Source organism: Anomalospiza imberbis, chromosome 5 (assembly GCF_031753505.1).
Source record: "Anomalospiza imberbis isolate Cuckoo-Finch-1a 21T00152 chromosome 5, ASM3175350v1, whole genome shotgun sequence".
NCBI lineage: Eukaryota > Metazoa > Chordata > Aves > Passeriformes > Viduidae > Anomalospiza > Anomalospiza imberbis.
This window is the reverse complement of record NC_089685.1, coordinates 56,641,664-56,649,271: the sequence shown is the minus strand read 5'-3', so window position 1 is coordinate 56,649,271 and position 7,608 is coordinate 56,641,664. Positions and strand designations below refer to the sequence as shown.

Genomic DNA, 7,608 nt, shown 5'->3' with positions numbered 1-7,608 from the left:
TAGTTATTAAAAAAAAAAAAAAAACCAACAAAAACCAACAGATTTAATGTAGTGTTTGTTGGGCTTTTGATGTGTGATGAAGGCCAAAAAGAGGAAGGTGAGAATTTTGTATTTCAAATTGCCAGAGAAGAAGAAAAGTCTGGAAATATGGAATAAATTTATGTGCCTTGTCTGCCTGAAGAAATAGTACTGATTCAGGTAATCTAAATATCTATTTTATGAACATTCATAGCCCTCTTCAAATAAATAAAAGTCCATTTCAGTTGTAATTGGAGTCCATTTAAGAAAACAACAACAAAAAAATTAAATTACTTCCTGCTTAAAAATAAGCTTCCATTTTTCTAAGTTACAAAAAAAAAAAAAAAAAAAAAAAAAAAAAAAAAAAAGCAACCAACCCAAACAAAGAAACAAACAAAAAACCTTATTATTAAAAGCCCTGTGGATTTTTTTCCTACACAGGAATGTAAAAGAACATTTTAAATACATAACAGGAGCAAATTAGAGGGCTTCCTTCCCTTCCATTGATCAAACATAGATTTAGACTTTGTATGTCATAGACATGGAACCAGCAAAAATCCATGCTGTTTGTATGCCAAATGACTTCGTATTTAGAAAATTAAGCATTTGCCTTGACAGGTCATTCACTTCAAGTGTAAAGAAAAGGAAGGCATTCCCTTGGTGTTTAAAATAATTGATTCAAAAGCAATTCTCCAAATCACAGGAAAATCAGCCTGCATTCTAGGCCATGAAGGCAGCATAATCTTCCCAGGTGGTAGACTACTCTTACAGATTCAAGTCTTCAGGGGCTGAAGAGTATCAGCTATCACCATCAGCTCATTGCCTCCACTAGCAAAAGTTAACAGAATCCTTTGGCTCAGGTTAAATTTACCGCACCTATTCCCTGTCTGGTGTAAAAACTGTGCTTTACAATGCCATCTTCAAAGCTCATTGTTTTTTGAATTCTTACACTTTGGGTGGCTTCAGTAATATTCTTCCAACACATGTATCTTAATTCTTGTTTTAAAGAGAACAAAAGTCAGGGATCTGCCTTTCTTCAGAAATTAAAAAAAAAAAAAAAAAAAAGAAAAGAAAAGAAAAGAAAGCAGCAGCTCTTATTAACTCCAGACAGAATAAAAACAACCCTTTTGCCTAGACGTCTCAAAATGATGCTATGCCTTAAAGGTCTTTCTCCAGATCATCTTTCATATTCCACCTTTTCTATACTTACATGCTAAATCTTTGATCCAGGCCCACATCATCCCATCTAGGGATTTGCTTTATCCAACTGTGGCCTGCTAAAAATTTATCTGATCTAAACTACTTGTTTTTGCTGTCTATATATAGTTAGGGTATATAAACTGATATGTTCAGAGACAGATTTATCCCAGCCCAGAACAGAGGTCTCAGTTGGCAAAGACACACGCAGAATCTGGATGTGAAGGTCTGGACTCAAGCCCAACCAAAAGGTTGTGCCTGGGTTCTGGTTTTGAGTAAACAGATTAGCATTATTCCTACTGATAAGAAAGAAGGCAAAAGGGATTAACAGGGAAAAGATTAAGTTTTAATTTATCCATATCAGATTTGAGGTAACATCTGGAAATAGGTAGAGTGAGATAGTAACTAAAGTCAGTAAAGTGAAGCACATTCTAAAAGATCTACTTGGAGTGTGACCTTAACACTATCTAAGTCTAGTACTATTTTGCAAAATAAATGTTTATTTTCATATAAAAATCATATGGAGATATTATAATAAGTATGATCACTATCCAAAGGACAGCTACTACAACACAGCTCTCTCCTCCCATTCTTTTCTACTGATGTCCAATGCACTTCTTAACACCTAGAAAACAAATTCATGTGGCTTTCAGGAAAACAATGTTTTGGTTCTCTGCTAGGCAACAATATACATGGTTTCTCTGAATGGTTTTCTTTTTTATTTAATCATTGTCACTGGCATGTCTCCTGTGTCCTACCACTGAAACTACGTCATTAAGCTGGAAAAGGTCAACCATAAACTAAAATTTTAAACTGAGTTAAGCACCGTTCAGTTATATTATTCTATTAAAAAATGTGAGAGACATTCAGCACACTGAAGACCTATCTAACCTTTCTTTAATATTTCCTCTTTACAAAACTCTCACAGACTGGTGTGTCCCAGAGGGTCTCTGTTACAGTTTCTATGCTTATTGCACCTCTAATCCATTGTGTCTCTTTCAGTGGTCCTAGTTAAGTCTTAAAACCTTGAAATGACACAATATTTTGATAATAAGACACTTATTTTCCCTCCATCCAGGAGGAGATGGAGCCAGTGGGTCTTTGAGATGATCTATGCAAGACTGACTTCATGGAGGAACTTATACCCGTATTCTCCCTGGGACAACATCAGGACTAGTAAGTGCAGAGTCATCTGCAAGTGTGTTAATAACCTACGCAGAACAATAAAAGCCTCTAAGACAGCAATTCATGAATCAATGAAGATCTTCTGTTCACATCTAGCTTATCCAGCAGCCAATCATCGTCCACATGAGGAGCCCAGAAAGAAGTATCAGACAGCCTTTTTAAATTCAGACCTTTCCACCTGTCTCTTTGTTTAATACAGAGCCTTGTTCTATATTGGAATACACAATATTGCATCCACAAGTGTTGGTACAGACAGTAGTAAGACCATGATCTGCTGGACCTCATTATTCCATGCAGATCAGCATGAGTTATTTCTCAGAGGAAAAAATTCTATGGATCAGCCTTGGCACCTGAGGTTAATCACGCCGAAAACCTCCCCAAGTCCATGAACTTTCCCCAGTAACCTTAGTACCAGCAGAAAATGTTGCTTTACCACCTTTTTTACGCAGGAAGATAGTTCCTGGAAATCTCAGAAATATTTGCTAAGCTTTACAGAATTAGTATGAAGCTCTTCAAAAGTCCTGCTTTCAGATAAATGTGAAGCAATTTTTTTTCTTCATTTTTCAGTATATAAAGCTCCATGAACTGCAAGACAAAGCCTAATTCTAGAATAGCTTCATTACTAGAAGAATTTTAGTAAAATTGCTTTATCAAAATACTACATTACAGTAATATTGCTAATTTATTATAGTACACACTAAAAATTTTTCCCCGAAAATATGAATTTGGAATGTTGTGTAGGGTGTTAATTCATGATTGTTCATAGACTCTGTATTGAACATACTTACCTCTGTCTGAATTTATTCCCAGAAAAGCAAATGGGAAGGCTGAAGGCTTAAAGTTTATTCACTCTGTTATGCAGAGCATCTCCCCTGAAATCAAGAGAGTTTTGTGTAAGCACTGAGTTACTTATTTATTTCTTAAACTTATTTTCTTAAAAATATATTTCTTAAATATTGAACAGATAGAAGATTAAAATTAAAGATTTAAAATCTATTTCTTAAAGATTTTCTTCAAAATATGTTTCTTAAAGAATATATTTCTTCTCTTTTCAAGTGGAAGGCATAGTACAGATGACTTTTGGCCATTCTCCATAAGGCTAACACTCTTTCAGCTTCTCAGCTTTTTGAAGTGAGGGAAAATCTAGCCTTCTGTTTATGTGACAGTGATGATTATTGCTTAATTATCCAATTTATCAAAAAACTGCAGACAGCCTCAAAACAGGCAAATTCTAAGCAATCCCCAAATCATATATTCAGCATAATGCTCATCATTGCAAATCCTATAGGATTATATCCTATCGATTTTTGCATGAAATGGAAACCAATCCAGTGGTATTCTCTTGTCATAATAGATAGGCAGAGATGTTTCCAATAAACACTTATATTTCCTTTTAATTCTTCCATCAGTTAGTTCCAAGGACCAAACTGAAAATGGTTTTGTTCTGAATCAGGTACCAAAATCAGAGTTCCCAAGCTAAATCTGCCCCCTGTTCCTATTGCCCCTTTACCCATGTACTGGACTATTGATATTTGGTTCACCAAGCAGCTCCTTTCTCTCTCTCTGATCCTGTCCCCTCAGACTTGTCACCTGAAGGCCACTATTTCCTCCATGTAAGGAAAGTCTCCATCTTCTACCCTGCATCCCCCCCACTTCCGACACTGCTCAAAATTGTTTTGATGGCAACTTTGATAAAAATTAGTTCATACGAATCATTCAGCTCTTTGTATCTGGCATAGCTGAAAAGAAAAGAAAAAGAATGGTTGGGAAAGGAAGGATACTAGATGAATCCTCTAAAAAGACTTAAAATCATCACAGCTCCAAAGCAAACACTAATTGTCTTTAATCAGCTTCCAAGAAGCATCATACAACACTTCTAGCCGTTAAGCACACATCCTAACAGCGCCTAGTACCATGTGAAATGGAACTTCTCCATAAAATATTTAATAAACCCTATGAAAGTAGAATAGCTGATAATGACTGCCTCTGAACATCTGTGAAAGAAGGATTTAGTCATTAGATTTCATTGCTTCCTGACTTCCAAAACAGATTATCCAAACAACATATCTGATTTTTTTCACTCATTTGCAAAAATAATTATTTCCATGACAGTTGAGATGAACAGGTTTCAATTCTCATTGAAACTCCTGAAAGGTCTATGTTGATAAAGAACTACTGTAATTATAAGTACCTATATAGCATTTAAATATTGCCTATGTTACTTACACCTTCATGCTTCATGAATTATTAGATGTAAAAATCTCTCCCATATAAGCTAGATATTGAAAAAATCTTGCTCTAGATAGACACACTCTCTAAGGCAACTGCTTACTTTATTCATCCCAAAGAAAGAAATGTAATAAAAATTCCAGCATTCTACATAATGACACTTGCATAAATCAGGCTGGATTTTACCCTAAAGCTAAAATAAAACAAGTCCCAGAAGGAAAAAAAACCCCACAGAACTTATACATCAATCAATAGTGAAAAATCTCCTTAGTTTCCAAATTCTACCTTAGAAACTATGGATATTAATTGGTTTCTCCTTATAAAGCTAGATATTTCTTTTAAACTCAATAAGAACTGTGAATTTCCTAAAAATACTTATATAATTTACCAGAAAAGGTTGAGGAAAAAGTAAAATCCCTGTAAGCTGAAATTTAATAGATTGCAGTTGGTTGCTCCAAACTGTTTGTGGTCAAAAGCATTTTAAAAGCACAGTGTTATTTCATGATGATTAAGTCAGGTTTTCTTTCCTTTGTTGGTTTTTGTTTGTTGTTTTTTAGGGTTTTTTTTTTGGTTGTTGTTGTTTTTGGGTTTTGTTTTTGTTTATGTTATTTTTGGTTTTGTTTTGTTGGAGGGTTTTGGGGGGGGGTGGGTGAGGGTGGGGAGGGGTTTTAAAATCTCTAGTGTAATTTTTCACCAGGAATTGTCACCTTTAGCAAGTCTTACATTAACCCAAATGCCAGAGGTTAATTTCTCTAAACTGTTTTTGTGTGCCTGCTTTTCCTGAAGCACCATGGCAGCCATAAGCCCAGTTTCAGGGGTGCTGAGCACCCAAAGCTCGAGTTAAATCAGGGGTGGCTGTGGATACTGGGTGGCCTTTAAAAACAAGTTATAAGGCAATGCTGCTGACATAGAGAGAGAAGCCCTGGAAGTTCCTAGCTTAGAGAACACCCATTGACTCATCTGGTATTTCCATACATGAAAGATTGGAAAACTGCTTTCTATTCTCAAATCTTACAAGGTTCCTGGACTACATTCAGCCTAATTATGAATTCTCTTAGTTTCCATCTCCCAAATACACTTACGCATTTTAAAGTAAATTAAAACTAACCTCTGTGGTTTTGTGCACTTATGTGTGTCCATACATAGACACACATATTCCTCTCTACTGTACTGTATTTTGAGGGAGCAAACAAACTCCTTCTGTTACTTAGAGACAGAGATCAGCCCAAAAGAATGGAAAAAAGATGAAAAAAGAGATGATCTGTCCCCTGGAGATGCAGCAAGACAATGACCTTAGAACTATTCACCGGCCACAATATCACCACTGTCATTTTGATGAGATTTTTTAACTGAAAATTTGGGAAGATGTCCCCTTTACCAGATCATTGCCTTGTTTTTGACAAATTCACAGTCCTGTGAACTTTTGCTGTTTCTGCAAAACTATACAGATGAAAAACTTAAGCAATAGAATTTACACCAATTACCAGAAAAATACTGTTTCAGCCTGGGATTTCAAGAGCCCTGTGCACAGTTCTGCTAGCCACCAAAAAGGAAGGAAGGTGGAAGAAATAGGCCATGTGGTTCACCATGACAATCTCCAAATGTATTTAAAATGCTCCCCCACAAAAAAAACAAAAAAAAAAAACAACAACAAAAAACACAAAATAAAAAACCCAATCAAGAAAAAAAAACCCACCAAAACAACACAACTTCTTTGCATTGTCAGGAAAGTACAAGTGATATAAGGGGTAAGTGTGTGGATCTTATAACAGGTGAGAAAAACTGGGGGCCAATAAGACGACAAAAAATTAACACTTATTCTGCCAAATGCCAAAATTTCTCAACTGACTTTCAAGAGTAAAAAGGTATTTTTTCTCCTTCTTGTTAAAGATGTTCTTCAAAGTGAAAGCTACATCAGACAACAAAGGAAGAGAGAGTTTATACGGGTTTAGTTTAATGGAGGAAACACTTAAGACAGCTGCAAAAATGAAGCCTGCTTAAGTGCTCCTTAATGAAATTAAACAGAATCAAACTGAGACTCAAATCTGTGTACAAGGGATTTTTCATGCACATATAGACCTTACACAGTGTTCTGAGCAATCCCTTCTAGACAGTGGCTGACAGAGGTAATGTCTTCTAGAACTTGATTTTGAACATTCTGCTTAAGGCTAAAGCTGTTTCAGCTTCTCAGCTTCTTGAAGTGGTAGAAAATCTGTCCTTCCATTTATGAGACAGTGATGATTATTGCTTAATTATTTAAGGAACCAAATTAAAATATAATGGCAGATAGCCTTAAAAGAGACAGATTCTAATAAATCCTCAAATTCAATACTCATCACAATGCCCACCATTGCAAATTATATCCTATCAATTTTTGCACAAAGTAGAAAACAAGCCTAATGGTATTCTCCTGGCAAAACAAAGGTACAAAGGCCTGAAAACCACAGGTTGTAAAATTGCTTCTCTCAAACTGCTTTGAAATGTTGAATAACAGCTTTCTGACAATATAAGGAACCAAGCAAGTTGCAAACAACAGCTGTCTGTCCAAAAATAAGTCAGCATCTACTGACTTCCTGGATATACAACAAAAGCTTTTGAATTACAAAAGTGATGTCAGCAAAGTTTTTTGATCAGACAGGGAGCAGATCAGCTGTTCAAGATTTTTTTCTGACCTCTTTGTTTATGGAATTCTTCCTCTTACCCAGCTTCTCTCTGAGGCTGTATGAGTGAGAATGATACAATTTATTCAGTGGTAAAGAAGAATGACAGGAACATACTGCCAGAAGGCTGGGCAGGGTAAGACTGCTGATTCGGTGACAGCCCCCACTCATATTGCATTGAAGGGACCATGAGATCACACTCTCAGAAGAAAATGTATGGCATGATAGTGGGGTAACCCTTGGGTTTGGAACTTTCTGTTGCCGGCTTGTATAGGAACACAAGCTGTACCCATGGATTATTCAAGATCTTGTCTTCTAC

At 35.9% G+C, this 7,608-nt stretch overlaps 1 long non-coding RNA gene across 1 annotated transcript in view; it reads right to left on the bottom strand.

Annotated features, from left to right (window-relative positions):
* Positions 1-914: 914 nt before the first annotated feature.
* Positions 915-7,608, bottom strand: part of LOC137475024 (uncharacterized) — a 37,453-nt gene continuing 30,759 nt past the window's right edge. The window contains exons 3-4 of the long non-coding RNA XR_010999645.1: positions 3,189-3,272; positions 915-1,052 (exon numbers count right to left, since the gene is read on the bottom strand). This is a non-coding gene — a long non-coding RNA (uncharacterized lncRNA). The remainder of the gene's footprint in view (positions 1,053-3,188; positions 3,273-7,608) is intronic.